Source organism: Phoenix dactylifera, chromosome 2 (genome assembly GCF_051530095.1).
Source record: "Phoenix dactylifera cultivar Ajwa chromosome 2, Ajwa_hap1_PhDact_Kaust_v1.1, whole genome shotgun sequence".
NCBI classification, from domain to species: domain Eukaryota; kingdom Viridiplantae; phylum Streptophyta; class Magnoliopsida; order Arecales; family Arecaceae; genus Phoenix; species Phoenix dactylifera.
In genome coordinates this window covers 21,915,833-21,932,455 of record NC_143191.1, presented here as the reverse complement: position 1 = coordinate 21,932,455, position 16,623 = coordinate 21,915,833, and the positions used below count along the sequence as shown (strand labels likewise).

General features: G+C 42.4%; 1 pseudogene; it reads left to right on the top strand.

Annotated features, from left to right (window-relative positions):
• Nucleotides 1-16,286: 16,286 nt before the first annotated feature.
• Nucleotides 16,287-16,384, top strand: LOC149768242 (small nucleolar RNA R71; annotated as a pseudogene).
• Nucleotides 16,385-16,623: the final 239 nt, after the last annotated feature.

The window sequence follows — 16,623 nt, the reverse complement described above, 5'->3', positions numbered from 1 at the left end:
GGCTACTGACGGCGAAATGGGTGATGAAGAGGCGAGTAAACTGGTCGAAGGACTGGATTGAGTTAGCCTCCAAGCCGGCGAACCACGCCCTTGCCGGGCCATGGAGGGTCGCCGGGAAGGCCTTGCAGAGGAGAGGATCTGATGCTCCGTGGAGGAGCATAAGGGTCCTGAAACTCTCGACGTGATCCCGCGGGTCCGCCGCCCCGTCATAGGGCTCGATCGCCGGCATTTTAAACCCCGGCGGATTCGGGGTCCGCAGGATCCTCGAGGCAAGCACCGGCTGGGAGGAGATCTCCAAGTCGGCGAAGGGATCTTTGGAGTGGCCCTTCAGGACCTGGAGTTGTCGGTGGAGATCGTCCACCTGCCGGTCCAGGGAGCGCGACCGATGGGTGGGAGACAAGGAGCACCGAGAGGGGGACCGACTGGAGCGCGGGTTCCTTGAGGACTGGGGGGTCTGGGAACGCGCCCGGGCCCGCCTCTCGTACCCCGCGCAGCTCCGATGGGAAGGTTCCGGCAGAATGGACCGTGCTCGAGAATCTTCCTCGTGCCGGCGCTCCTCCCCATGGGAGAGGAAGGAGCGCGGGTTGAGGAGGACAGGTGAGCGCTCAGGGAGCAGCGGCTCCTGGGCCCGCTGCGGCGCCCGAGACATCACACCCTGCAGGTTCTGCACTGCCTCCGCGAGGGTGCGAACCTGCTGGGCTAACTGGTCGAACTGAGCGGCTTCGACCATCTGAATGGGGGGTGGAACGGTGGAGTGTTGCTGAGAATGTGTTGGAGACGCAGCGGCCTCCCGGCCGGAGGCGCGAGAGGCCCCGCGACCGGAGGCATTGGAAGCTCCACGACCACCTCGCCGTGCCATTACGATCGCTCTGAGATTCGGGCCCTCCTTCTAGCGCCATCTGTTGCGGGATTTTCACCCCGGCAACAGCCTTAGTCCCAACCGAGCCGAGCAGAAAGAGACCGCGTCCCCCACGAGGTATTGTCCGCTTTGGGCGCTCCGGTCCGCGCGTCCAGCGCTGACGGAGGGAGACGTTTCCGGCCCGCGCGTCCAGCGCTGACGGGGGGATTGCCCTCACGGTTTTGTCCCACAAAAGGGCCCTCGTGAGGAAAAGGCTTCGCCCTCCTCATTATAAAGCACGGAACCTTTCCGCTCTAGCCGATGTGGGACTAAATTCAAGGCCCCCTCCCCCCCCCACAACATAGCCCCCCCAGCGGGAAGGTTCCGGCCAGGTTTTACCCCAACGGGCCCCCACAGTCCTGGAGGGTAGTCAATGGAGAGAGGAGGCTGGCCCTCCTTCTAGCGCCATCTGTTGCTGGTGGTCCAAACCGAGAATGATTGGCACAGCGGTGTGAACGAGATTCCGTCTGAGTTGCCTTGGTTGGTGTTGATTGCGCTCCACCTTCCACCGGGAAACCTGCAAGCAAGCCTCGCACCACCACTGGGGTAGTGGGGGCCCTCCGACGATCAAGTCAGAGGAGATTGGAGGAGAAGGAGAGATAATAGTAGCAAGTAGGAAAATGCTCTGGAAGTTCTTGCTTACCCCCCCTTCTCCCCCCAGCCGCATATATACCAGGCTGGGGGTCCTTCTGGGGGGTTGGTCATCGTGTGGCACGATGGAGTTGCCACTGACATGGCCGTTACAGGGCGTCGTGGGGCAGCGCTGGGTACGGCCATGACAGGGCGTAGTGGAGCTCCGCTTTGTACGGCTGTTACAGGAGATCGTGGAGCAGCGCCGGATACGACCGTTGCAGGGAGTAGTGGAGCAGAGGGTCGCGGCGTGCTTCAGGGGAACAGCCTGTCATTGTCGAGAGATTGCCGACTCGGGGTCGGATTGCTGGATCAAGGGGCAGCCGACTCGGGGTCGGGCTGCGAAGCCGAAGATATCCGACTCGGGGTCGGGTTACTGGATCAAGGGGCAGCTGTAGTCTTCTTGGGCGCGCGTGCCGGTCACGTGGGGCATGGTGGCTGAGTTCCCCCGTAACAACTAGAGTCATCAAAAACAACATGTATAGATTCTTCTATAACTAGGGTTCTTTTATTAAAGATTCTATAGGCTTTACTAGTTGTAGAATAACCTAGGAATATTCCTTCATCAGATTTAGGATCAAATTTTCCTAGATTATCTTTCCCATTATTATGTACAAAACACCTACATCCAAAAACATGAAAATAGTTAACTTTTGGTTTTCTGTTTTTCCACAATTCATAAGGTGTTTTCTTTATAATGGGTCTTAATAAAACTCTATTTAATATATGGCAAGAAGTATTAATGGCTTCTCCCCAAAAGTACTTAGGGAGGTTACTTTCACATAACATCGTTCTAGCCATTTCCTCTAGAGTTCTATTCTTCCTTTCCACAACTCCATTTTGTTGTGGTGTCCTAGGTGCAGAAAAATTATGGGTTATCTCCTTTTTACTACAAAATTCATCAAATAATTGATTTTCGAATTCGGTACCATGGTCACTTCTAATGGCTATGACTGAAGACTCTCTAGCATTTGTTACTTCCTTATGGAACTTTTTAAACATTGAAAATGCTTGGTCCTTATGTGCTAGAAACATGACCCATGTGTACCTAGAGTAATCATCTACTATGACTAGACCATATTTATTTCCACCTAGGCTTGTTGTTCTAGTTGGACCAAATAGGTCCATGTGTAATAATTCTAGAGGCCTAGAGGTAGAGACACATTTTATGGATTTAAAAGAGTTCCTAGATTGTTTGCCAAATTGACATGCTTCACATATTTTGTTCTTTTCAAATATTAATTTTGGCAAACCTATCACGGAGTCTCTTTTAACTAATTTAGTTATTGTGTCCATGCTTGCATGACCTAACTTACGGTGTCATAACCAACTAGCATCATTATCTTTAGTTTCATTTACAACTAGACATTGGTTATGTTTTGCAAGATCTTCTAGGTCTACAACATATACATTTCCACGTCTAATCCCTTTAAAAACTAAGCTATTATCATTAGGATTTGTTATAATACATAGTGATGGTTTAAACATAACATCATATCCTTTATCACATAATTGACTGATGCTTAACAAGTTATGCTTAAGACCATCAACATATCTAACATTATCTATAAAAGTAGAAGGGGTGATTTGAACTTTACCAATACCAATGATGTGACCTTGGTTGTTGTCTCCAAACGTCACAGCACCTCCCTTCTTAGCTTCAAGGGTGAAAAATTGGTCTTTATCACCCGTCATGTGCCTTGAGCAGCCACTATCCAAATACCAGCAATTTTTGTTGACCTTGGCTGCAAGACACTCCTACACAAGCAAATCATGTCATCTTAGGTACCCAAGTTTTCTTGGGTCCTTCATGGTTAGTCAAGTTGGTTCCTTTTGGAACCCATACCCTTTTAATTTTTCTTTTAGTTTTACTTTTCCTAAAATTACATACATTTGCTTTATGGCCTACTGTACCACAACAAAAGCAGGTTATTTTCTTAGTTTTTGTTTTCCCAGCTTTAACAAAGAAGTTACTAAGAAGTTTTTGCTTATTCCTTGGTTTATATCCTAAACCGGCTTTATTAAACACTGCACGTTGACTATTTAGTATCATGTTTAATTTTTCAGAACTATAGGTAAATCTTTCAACTAAGGGTTTGTATTTGTTAAGTTCTTTAGTTAGTGTCTGATTTTCGGCTTTTAGATCATTAAGTTCTTTAGTAAGATCCTTATCTAAGGTTTGTTTATATTTTTTAAGTTCTGAAAATTCCTTAGTTAGTTTTTCATTTTCTTTAGTTAAGGTGTTGGTCTTTTGAGTTAAAAGTTGGTTGCTTGTTTTAAGTTCTATATTTTCTTTGGTGATTAAATCCTTATCCTTAACTAATTTATCGTATTTATGTAGGTATGATTGATTAGTTATTTTCAATTCTTTATTCTTAAGATTTATAGCCTTATATTCTACCATTAATTCATTAAATGCATCATAAAGTTCATCAAAAGAAAAATCAGGATGCGTGTCGGAAGTTACCTCGTTTTCGTTGGCCATGAAACAGAAATTGGCCTTCTCTTCTTGTTCATCATCTGATGAGGAGGATGATGAGTCGGAGTCCGATAGGGTAGTGACAAGTGCCTTTTTCTTCTTGTACTTACTCCCCTTCTTCAGTAAGGGGCACTCCGCTCTTATGTGATCCGGCTTCTTGCACTCGTAACAACCAATCCCCTCATTTTTCCTTTTCTTACCTTTGTCTTTGCGGTAGGAATTTGAGGGGCCTCTCCTTTGATGATAGGACTTCTTGTGGTTGATGAATTTCTTGAACTTGCGCACAAGAAGAGCCTCACCACCATCTTCCTCATCTTCTTCTTCTTCACTGCTGCTGCTGCAAGACAAGTCCTTATTAGAAGAAGTAGATTTAAGGGCTATTACCTTTTTCTTATGGGAGGACTCTTCCTCGTTGTGTTGTTTCATGGTGAGCTCGTGCGTCATGAGGGATCCAAGAAGCTCCTCAAGTGGTAGCTTGTTCAAGTCCTTGGCTTCTTGGATTGCTGTCACTTTAGCTTCCCACGACCTCGGTAGACACCGAAGGATTTTTCTGACAAGCTCACTGTTAGTATAGTTCTTGCCAAGGCTTTTTAGACCATTGACAATATCAGTAAACCTAGTGAACATGGATGTGATTGTTTCATTTGAATCCATTTTAAATAGTTCATATTTATGAACCAAGATGTTTATTTTGGATTTCTTGACTTGATTCGTGCCCTCATGGGTCACTTCAAGTCTGTCCCAAATTTCTTTTGCTGAATTACAAGTTGAAATCCTATTGAATTCATTACGGTCTAAGGCACAATAGAAGACATTCATTGCTTTAGAGTTTAATTGTGCCTTCCTCATGTCATGTTCATCCCAGTCCATTTCTAGTTTAGGTACCTTAACACCATCTACGTAAATGGATGGGATGTATGGCCCATTTACTACAATGGACCACATCTCATAGTCTTGGGCTTGGATGAATATTCTCATCCTAGCCTTCCAGTATGAGTAGTCAGATCCATTGAAGAAAGGGGGTCTTTGGGTGGACTGACCCTCAATGTGAGAAGATCCAAATGGGGTTATCATTTTGATCTTTTAACTCTTGAGTGGAAGAGTTTTTGGCTCTGATACCACTTGTTGCCCAGATAGACAACCCAAGAGGGGGGGTGAATTGGGTTTTTAAAATAATTTGGCTAATTAAAACTTTGTGGATGATTAATTAAAAACTATAGCAAGTTATTTAATTAAAGCCTAGTGCTGTGAGTAATGTGCGGGGAAGAAGATGAGAGACAATGCACTACAAACACAAAGTTTTATAGTGGTTCGGAGCTAACCCTTGCTCCTACGTCCACTCCCCAAGTCTCACTTGGGAATTTCACTATAACTCCCTTGGATTACAGCCGGTTGTTTTGCAAGCTCACAACCAAACTTGTTGTTTTACGAGCTCACAACGAACTCGGTCGGTTTTTCCAGGCTCACCGACTAGAACCAACCCCGATTGTTTTCCCGGGCTCACAATCAAACCCTTACACACGTTGGTTTTAACTTGGCTCACCAACCAACCTTAAACCCCATGATTCAATCCCCCGATTGAATCAAGTAAATACAAGAGATAGAAGAAAACAGAAAATAGCTTCTCAAAAAGCAGATTTAAAACAATATAATCGTAAAGGAGTTAGAAGCCCTCAAACGCTTTTAAGCTGGTGAAGAGGTATGGCTTCTGGAACTCCGGTCTCCTCTTGAAAGAGTGGTCGACTTGAATGCAGGAGGAGGAAGCTTTGATTGTTGGGAAGAAGTTGTTGGAGCAGTAAATGCAGATCTTCCCTTTTTCGTTTAAGAGCACTTGGAGAGCTTGAAAACTTGAATGCTTGGAGTGGAATATCTGTTCTCTGCCTTGCTACAGTCCTCTGTGGCTATTTAAGCCAACCCCCACGGAAACTAGCCGTTACTCTGCTTTTTCTGGCCGTTCTGCACACCCTGCGCAGCCTGACAATATGACCGTTGGTGGGTTGGAGTCGACTCGCGCGATCAGGAGTCGACTCGGCTGTAGCAGGAGTCGACTCACGCTTTTCCGGAGTCGACTCGGCAACTGTTCCAAATTTGAATTAAAGTTGCCGTCTTGACTGGGAGTCGACTCGTCTTGACCTGGAGTCGACTCGCCAACTTCTGGAGCTGACCTGGCAATTTTGGAGTCGGCTCATCCACTGAAGTCCGTGGATCCAATTTTGAATTTTGTCCACTCGAGTCAACTCGACTGTCCTGGGAGTCGACTCGAATCTCAGAGCCCGAACTCCCGATTCTCTGTCTTTTGGCTCATCCAGTCTTGGAGTCGACTCGAACTTCCTTGGAGTCGACTCGGCTCTCAGTTTCCGAAAGTTGGTCTTCTGCCTTTTGACGTGAAGCTTGTCTCGGAGTCGACTTGAGCTGTCTGTGAGTCGACTCGAATCTCAGAGGCAGTAACATGGTCTTCTGTCTGTTGATGGTCGCTCAGTCTCGGAGTCGACTCGCGTACTGCGGGAGTCGACTCGAATCTCAGAGTCCGAAAATCGTTCTCTGACTTTTTTCTTGTGTTCCTCTGAGAGTCGACTCTTACCTTCTTTGGAGTCGACCTGCCAACCATCGGAGTCGACTCGCGTTCCACTGGAGTCGACTCGAATCTCAGACCCGAAAACTGCTCTCTGACTTTTCTTTGTGTTTCTCTTGGAGTCGACTCTTACTACCCTGGAGTCGACTCGTTGAACATTGGAGTCGACTCGCGCACTTCGGGAGTCGACTCGTTGACAGTTTCTGAGTTGAAGCTTTCTGTCCTTCTGTCTGTTCTCAGTCGGAGTCGACTCGTACTGATCTGGAGTCGACTCGAGCTCGTGCCAGTGAACTTGATACGCTTGGAGTCGACTCGTGATACTCGGGAGTCGACTCGAGTCTCAGACTTTGGTTCAGCAGACTTCTTACCTTATCCAAAATACTATGAACCAAATCTAGAGACACTTGGACAGGATTTTTACTGAAACACTCAATTGAATTCATTAGTAATCACAAGATATACTCAAATGCTTTGAGCTCATCAAAATCAAATGGGGTTTTAATCAATCACTCCACAGGGGTGCCTCCCACCTGCTTCCTGACCAATTATTTGATTGTCCTTTATGGTTGAGCTTAATGTTAGTAAGATGCTACTATTTGAAAGCCCTCACTAAATTCATAATTAAGTCGTAGTGTTAATTGCTTTAAGCTGAGCCATTCTGAATCAATTGACTAAGTTGGTGTCTAGGAAAGAGGCTACAGGTGGTTATTTAATTAGGACCTTACTAAGTAAGGAGAGCCTCCCATCTGCTTACCTGGCCAACTATTTGATTGACCTCCATGGAAAAGCTAATTGCTGATATAACACTATAAAGGTCCTTCCTTCATGCTTAGATATTATTATGTCAATATCTACGCTAGCTTGTTGTGATTCCCACAAGGCTAGTATTAGGGATTGATATTGTAATATCTTGGTGCATATGATGCATTTGGCATATTTTAATATGTTGCCTTGTTGTGATTCCCACAAGGGCAGCATTATTCAAATATGACTGTATAAAAATGAAGGGTTTGACTTAACTAGACACAATAGTTTGTTGTGATTCCCACAAGACTATATGTGTGCTAGAGGACAGAATAAAGTTGGAAATTGCATGGGATGCAATTGGAAAGAGTTTCCTACCTTTGAACTTATAAGGGCTTGTTGTGATTCCCACAAGGTCTTTTATAAGGAATTTGGATCTCAACCCCACTAAGAAAATTAGTATTTTCTCGTTCATCATACTTGAGGGTTATGATATTCGATAAAAATAGTGGGAGTAACAATTAGATAAAAGTCCTTGTCTGATTGAATACATGTCATCATGATTGGTCTGCTTATATTAGTGTTCTTTGTAATTATAGATTAATTCTGCAAAAATGGCATCTTCACTCTCACTTAGAGGTATCTTAGATACAAACAAATTAACTGGTCCCAACTATGTGGATTGGTTGAGAAATTTAAAGATTGTTCTCACACAAGAAAAACTTTCCTACATTCTTGAAACCCCTGACCTAGGGTCAGCAGGATAAGATGCAACTGAGGAGGAATTGGCCACATATCGTATGTGAAAAAATGACAGTTTGACTGTCAAATGTATCATGCTTGCTTCTATGAATAATGAATTGCAGAGGCAGCATGATAGCATGGATACTCACTCCATACTCCTTAACTTAAAGGAGCTATATGGTGAGCAGAGCAGAACTGCTAGATATGAGATATCTAAACAGTTATTCCGTGCTAGAATGATCGAGGGATCGTCTGTGCAAGACCACTGTTTAAAGGTTATAGACTTAATTACTCAATTAAGTCAACTTGGTTTTGCTATGGACAATGAGCTCAGTCAGGATTTGATCCTGCAATCACTACCCAACTCATTCTCGCAGTTTGTCGTGAATTATCACATGAACAAACTGATGCAAAAATAAAATTGTTCTCCCAAGTGCAGGAGAATCGCACAAGTAGTAAAATCTCGGGAGTCCGAGGTCGAATCCTCAGGGAACGAAATATATATTAGATTATTTAATATAATTTTAGATTAATTAATTCAATAAATTCGTGGATTAAGATGATGTTTTGATTTTCAGAAATTAAAAACAAAGATGATATGCAACTAAACAAAGTTCAATGAAATAAATATGGTAGGGATCTGGAATCCCCCTTGATGATATTGCATCCAAGGAATAAACTTTATGATTTTTGATTAAAAATGAATGGTAGGATAGATCTAATCATGGTATATATTTCATGAACATATGAACTCAATTTCTAAGCATTCATCGTGCTTTCTACGTCTACGATGAATCAAATACTAAAGCAATCCATATATCAATAATCATAATCCATTAAAGAGCTATCTACGAAATAACTATGCATGGATCAAAAACATATCAATAAATATGATTCATTGAAGGCAAAAGTTTAGAGTTTACTTCAAAGAGCAATACATCAAAGGTTCCTCCATCTCCCTCCCTAAGAAATTAGCCACTCAATTCAAACATTAGTCCCTCTTTTCTCCTTTTTTTTTTCTATTCTTTTCGGAAACAGGGGCTCCCCTGTTCCCTTTCTTTTTCTTTTGAATAACAGGGGCTCCTCTGTTTCTTCTTTGAATGGGGACTCCGGCCCTTGGTTCACCGAATGGGGGATATATATAACAACTCCCCCTCCCAACCGAGAGAGGTGTCAAGCTGGCCTTCGATCCCTTCTTCACATGCGGTGGAGATGAGCTGACCCGATGAATCTGGGGCGTGGATCGCGGGGTCATGGTTGCTGGGATTCGGATGCTGGCTGGCCGTGAACGTGGCTGCAGGGAAGCTTCACAGAAGCCGGGATCTTCGGTAAGGGAGGTTGGGTGGTCGTTCGAAGCATACATCCCGGCTGGCCGCGGGATCTCCGGACGCGTGAAGGAAGCTGATCACGGATCCTGGCTGGGATGCAAAGTCGAATTCATGAGATGAACGGGATGAGCGGATCACACGCGCTGGGACATGGTGGATGGCTCGCGGAAGAAGCGGACGGAAGCTGGATCTTTGCTGGGATGAGGTGTGCGCTTGTGAGGAGGATGAACCGTGGACGGCTGGCTTGCAGACGCGGCAAAGATCCGATCGCGAATGGAAGGAGGTTTGGAGCTGGGATGCGTGGCTGAGATCACGGACGCGGGATGTCTGGGAGAGGCTGGATCGCGGTGGATTTTGCTCGCGGGATGATGGGAGCTGATCACACGCGGACGAGGTCTGAGAAGGTTGATGTGGCTGGAACTCGGGAGAGCTGGCTCACGGACTCGGTGATGTTTGGACCCAATGCGCATCTTAGCTTTGATTTATAATAATCACCTGCACCCCACAAAAATATAATATTAATGCAGCACTTTTATCATTATTTGTTAGCAATAATACTAATTTAAGTGATGTATAGATCGCACTTTTGTGCTCTCATCACACCCCCCAACTAGCTTATTGCTAGTCTCTAGCAATTAACAAGCAATTGATAAAATGAGAGTACAAAAAGTGTTGGTTGGTCCTTTGATGTTTTATTAGAACTAATTGCATAAAATTAAGATAAGTACTCACTTTCGTAGGAATCACGATTGCACTTAGCACGTGCAACAAGCCGTTAAACCCCTAGGTTACCCTAGTGGACGAGTGTTGTCTCGTGAGGGTTTTCAGGGATGTTACCCACAAACATCATGAATTATATGACATGAGATTCTAATAAAAATAAACCCTAAGCTAATACACATGTAATTAATTGACAAATATTTTCAAGTATGGCAACTGTCAAAGCAAGGAATATAAAAGTGTAGTGTGCATCAAATCATATGACTTTCTCAGAGTACTAATACCTCCACCACAACAGAGCACCGCCTGAGTTTTAGGTGCACTACTCAAGTCCACAAATGTTTTCTACACTTTATTAGAACCTGATCCATCAAATTTTCAGAATATCACTTGTTGTCTAAATTTGTCAAGAATGGTTCGCATATAAAGAAAGAGCTATCAATCCCAACTAAACAACCCGGGTACACAGAGGTCCAATACAATGGAGTCAAACCAGCCATTACCACATGTCACTAGGTTCAATCCAACCAACCCTATTCATGCTTATTTTTATTTTTATTTTTAAACACATATGAAGATTACAATAGTCCAACCCCATTAGGCTCTAGTAAGATCTATATAGCGAGCTTTCAGCCAATGACCCCCGATCCAGTTGGCTCAAGACATTAGGTGAAACACCCCTCGGGCTTAATTACTCGAATCAGACTACGCCACGAGGCCAGACTTGTCATCATAAGGTTTTTTTTTTTTGTGCAAGAAAAGAGAAGATAGACTGAACCATATATATATTTTTTTATTATATATGTGACTGCATCGTGACTATAGGTCAACCAAGGTTGGATCATAAGGCACCTAAGTAATCTAACTGGGATATTCAACCTCTATCTTTATGTGAAAACCAAATCTTGAACCTTATGGTACGAACAAGGATACTCATACTTCTTTTACGGATAAGGCTAACAAAAATGCAGTTAACAAATGTGAACTCCTGAGGCTTTCCTATTATCATTAAGTACACGTGTGGGGATCTAATAATAGGTCACTGATCAGTCATAGTATGCATGTATTCCTTGCATTAATAGTTGCACAAACTCAATATGAAAATACATGTGCATTTGCTCAGAAAAGAAAGTAATAGAATAAATCAAATGCAAAAACAAGTTTTTTTTTTTTTTTTTTTGATCAAAATATTTTCCTCCCCCCAACTTAAACATTGCATTGTCCTCAATGTAAAAAAAATGCAAGAAAACTATATATGAGAGACAATAGAGAAAATAATAGAGAGAAGAAGAATACCTTGAGCTGTTGATTTCCAGAAAAGAAGACCTACAAAATAAGAAGAAAACTAGAAATAAAAGAAAAAAATAATAATTCTAACTAATATACACATACCTTGGCCTTCATGTTCAGTCATAAGAAGGCTCCCCCAAGGAAAAGGAGTCCTCTTCATCTGCAAAATTTTCAAGAAAAGGTTTTAATCTGTGTCCATTAACCTTAAAAATTTTGCCATCCTGTGGATTCTCAATTTCAATTGCCCCGTGTGGAAAAACAGTTTTTACAATGAAAGGACCTGTCCATCTTGATCGTAACTTTCCAGGAAACAGATGTAAGCGAGAGTCATACAAAAGAACTTTTTGTGCAGGTTCAAAAGATTTTCTTAGAATTGATTTATCATGCCTAATTTTCATTCGTTCTTTACAAAGTCTAGCATTGTCATACGCATCCCGACGAATTTCATTCAACTCACTTAATTGTAATTTTCGAGCTAAACCAGCATCGGACAATTCAAAATTTAATTTTCTAATGGCCCAATATGATTTATGCTCTATTTCAACAGGTAGATGACATGCTTTTCCATAGACTAGCCGATACGGGGACATACCAAGAATAGTTTTATAAGCAGTACGGTAAGCCCACAATGCGTCAGAAAGTTTTAAAGGCCAGTCTTTGCGTAATGGATTCACCGTTTTCTCTAAAATTCGTTTAATTTCCCGATTGGCTAACTCTACTTGGCCACTAGTCTGCGGGTGATAAGGAGTTGCAATTCTATGAGTGATACCGTACTTTTGCAATAGGATCTCAAAAGGCTTATTACAGAAATGTTTTCCCCCATCACTAATTATAACCTTGGGCATTCCAAATCGTGAAAAAATATTTTCTTTTAGAAATTTCAAAACAGGTTTGTGATCATTAATTCTACAGGCAACAGCTTCTACCCATTTTGACACATACTCAACACCAACTAAAATATACTCATGGCCAAAAGATGGTGGAAACGGACCCATGAAATCAATACCCCACATGTCAAAAATTTCAATAGCAGTAATGGGCTGAAGAGGCATCATTTGCCTACGAGTTAGACTTCCAACACGTTGACATGGGTCACATGTCCTACAGAACTCGTGGGCATCTTTAAATAGTGTAGGCCAATAAAAACCACATTGCAACACCTTAGCTGCCGTTTTCTTAGATGCAAAGTGTCCTCCGCAAGCATTGGCGTGACAAAAAGAGAGTACACTTTGTATCTCATGATCCGGAATACATCTTCTAAAGATTTGATCATTGCAATACTTGAACAAATAGGGGGCATCATAATAATAACTTCTTACTTCACGTAAAAAATTATTCTTATCATTCGATCCCCAATGCTCCGGCATCCGGTTCGTGACAAGAAAGTTTACAATATCAGCAAACCATGGCATAGTAGAAAGTGCAAACAATTGCTCTTCAGGGAACGAGTCCTTGATGGGCAACTGTGGCACCGAATCATTAAAAACTAGCCGTGATAAATGGTCAGCAACTACATTTTCTACTCCCTTTTTATCTTTGATAGTGATGTCAAATTCTTGGAGTAAAAGTATCCATCGTATTAAGCGTGGTTTGGCATCTTTCTTATCCAATAAATATTTTAGCGCTGCATGATCTGTAAAGATAACAATAGGAGCACCAAGGATATAAGAACGAAATTTGTCTAATGCAAATACTACTGCAAGCAATTCCTTCTCGGTGGTGGTGTAATTCATTTGAGCATCATTTAAGGTTTTGCTTGCATAGTAGATGACATATGGCTTATTATCCTTGCGTTGTCCTAGGACAGCTCCTATCGCATAGTCACTAGCATCGCACATGATCTCAAAAGGTAACGACCAATCAGGTGGTCGCACGATGGGTGCAGTGCTAAGCATAGCCTTCAATTTTTCGAATGCCTCTTGACATGTTTCAGTCCAATTGAACGGTGTATCAAGGGATAGGAGGTTACATAATGGTCGGGCTATGACACTAAAGTCCTTGATGAACCTCCTATAAAATCCGGCATGACCCAAAAATGATCTAACATCTCTAACTGTCTTGGGTGCAGGTAGCTTGGCGATTAAATCAATCTTAGCTCTATCAACTTCCATGCCCTTCGATGAAACAATATGTCCTAGGACAATTCCCTTTGGCACCATGAAGTGGCATTTCTCCCAATTTAGTATCAGATTCTTTTCCATGCATCGAGCTAAGACTGCTTGTAAATGTAATAAACAATCATCAAAAGAATCACCAAAAATAGAGAAATCATCCATAAACACTTCTAAAAAATTTTCGTTTATGTCTTCAAAAATACTGAGCATGCATCTTTGAAATGTTGCAGGTGCATTACATAACCCGAACGGCATCCGACGGAAAGCGAATGTACCAAAAGGACAAGTGAAAGTAGTCTTCTCTTGATCTTCTGGTGAAATCTCGATTTGGTAGTATCCAGAATAGCCATCGAGAAAACAATAAAAATTATGTCCTGCAACTCTTTCCAAAACTTGGTCTAGGAAGGGTAGGGGAAAGTGATCTTTCCTAGTGACCAAATTCAATTTGCGGTAGTCAACACACATGCGCCAACTCGTCGGGACACGAGTCGGGACTAACTCACCCTGCTCATTTTTGACTACTGTCAGACCTGCTTTTTTGGGCACGACTTGAGTTGGACTCACCCACTTGCTATCGAAAATTGGGTAAATAATACCCACGTCAAGCAACTTGAGGACTTCTGCTTTAACCACATCTCTCATCGTAGGATTCAACCTGCGTTGCATTTGCCTTGTGGTTTTGGCATTGTCCTCCAAATATATCCGGTGCGTGCAAATTAAAGGGCTAATCCCCTTCAAGTCTGCAATAGACCACCCTAAAGCTCCTCTATGATTCTTTAGAACACTAAGTAATTTTCTTTCTTGGACATGATCAAGATCAGATGAGATGATTATAGGAAAAGTGTCATCGGATCCAAGAAAGGCATACTTGAGTTCCTTCGGTAAAGGTTTCAACTCGAGCTTAGGTGCTTGTTCATGAGATGGTACTATCTTTGCTCCTCGAGATGGCAAATGTTCAAATTCCTTTATTCTCGGTCTCCACCCATTGACCATCATGACATCTGAGTTATCTAAAATAGGTGGGACCGTATCATCAGCAGTACCTTCAGAACACCAATCTATCAAACCATTGTCGGCCGATTCAGTAAATGTTTCTTTTAACAAATATTCTTCCGCAATGGTTTCAACCCATTCAACTTCTTTACTTTCTTCATGATCACTAGGTTGTTTACCTATACTAAAGACGTTCAGTTCCAAGGTCATATTTCCAAAAGAAAGTTTCATGACACCATTCCTACAATTGATCAATGCATTAGAAGTTGCAAGGAATGGGCGTCCTAAGATGACCGGAATCTGAGATGGTGAATTGGAAGCCGGATGTGTGTCCAGTACGATAAAATCAACAGGAAAATAGAACTTGTCTACTTGGACCAACACATCTTCGATAATCCCTCTAGGAACCTTCACTGACCTGTCAGCTAATTGTAAGGTCACAGTTGTTGGCTTCAACTCACCCAAACCGAGTTGCTCATATACCGTATATGGCAACAAATTCACACTCGCTCCTAAATCTAGCAATGCTCGCTCAATCCTAAAATTGCCAATGATGCACGAGATAGTTGGGCAACCTGGATCCTTATATTTAGGAAGAATGTTATGCTGTAAAATTGCACTCACATTTTCAGCCAGAAATGCCTTCTTCTTGACATTTAAACGACGCTTGACAGTGCACAAATCTTTTAAAAATTTTGCATAGGAAGGCACTTGTTTGATTGCATCAAGAAGAGGTACATTGATTTTTACTTGCTTAAAAAGCTCAAGAATTTCAGAGTTTGGTTCAAGCTTTTGCAAGGGCTTTAATCTTTGTGGAAATGGTGCAGGAAAAGGACATTCAATTTTTTCAGTAGATGTTGGTGCTTCAGTTTCTTCGTTATTCTTTTCTTTTGTCTTTAAAGGGTCAGAATCAGGTATGGCTTGAGTTTGTTCTGGGACTGGTCGGTCAATAATCTTTCCACTTCGCAATGTTATTATACTCTTTGCTTGCTCTTTATGTGAAGTTGAAGATGATGCATTGCTACCGCCGTAGACTTGAGGGTTAGGTTGTGGTTGAGCTGGTAGCTTACCCTTCTCTTGAGCACTTAAAGCAGTGGTCAGCGTTGTCAGTTGATTTCTTAATTCATCATTGATTTTAGCTTGACCTTGCATGAAAGATTGTAAAGTTTCTTCGAGACTGGGTTTTTGAGGGGGTGCATGTGCATAATGAGGGTGCGGAGGTGGAGGAGTTGGGTTATATACTTGTTGAGGTTGGTCATTCCTCCACCTGAAATTTGGATGGTTCTTCCATCCAGGGTTGTAAGTACCCGAAAAAGGATTATTGAAAGATTTTTGATAGGTATTCATAACATTGGCCTGATCGTGCAAGACTTCCTTGAATGCGGGTATTGTGGGGCAATCAGTGATGAGATGGCCAGGCATCTCGCAAATCCTACAACACTCGTTGTTATGCTCTACGGTCTTGACGGGTTCAGTCCTTCTAAGTTCAATTTCCTCTACCTTCCTAGTAAGGGCTGCCATTTTAGCTTGAATATCATCCTGAGTATTAAGGTTGTAAAGGCCCCCGTGTGGAATGCTAGTAGTCTTAGGCAAAGGTTTATTCACTCTATCCCCTGTATCCCATAATTGTGCAGTCTCTGCGAGAGAGTCTAAATAGTCCCATGCCTCATCGGGTTGCTTTTCCAGAAATAGACCATTGCACATAGTCTCTATAAATTGTTTCAACTGTGGAGACAACCCTTCGTAAAAGAAACTAATGGTTCTCCATGTTTCAAACCCATGATGAGGACAAGAGAGAAGCAAATCTTTAAATCTCTCCCAGCATTCATAAAATGTTTCATGGTCTTTTTGCTGGAAATTACTAATGTGCCTTTTCAAAAAATTAGTCCTTTGTGCGGGAAAGAATTTTTTCAAGAATTCTCTTTGCATATCCTGCCATGTTCCTAGCGATCTAGGTCTCAAGGAGTTAAGCCATGTTTTGGCTTTATCCTTTAAGGAAAAAGGAAACAAGGTCAATTTAAGGATATCTTCCGATACATTTGGCACTCTAAATGTGATGCTAATTTCCTCAAAATCCTTAAGGTGAAGATAAGGGTTCTCAGATTCTATTC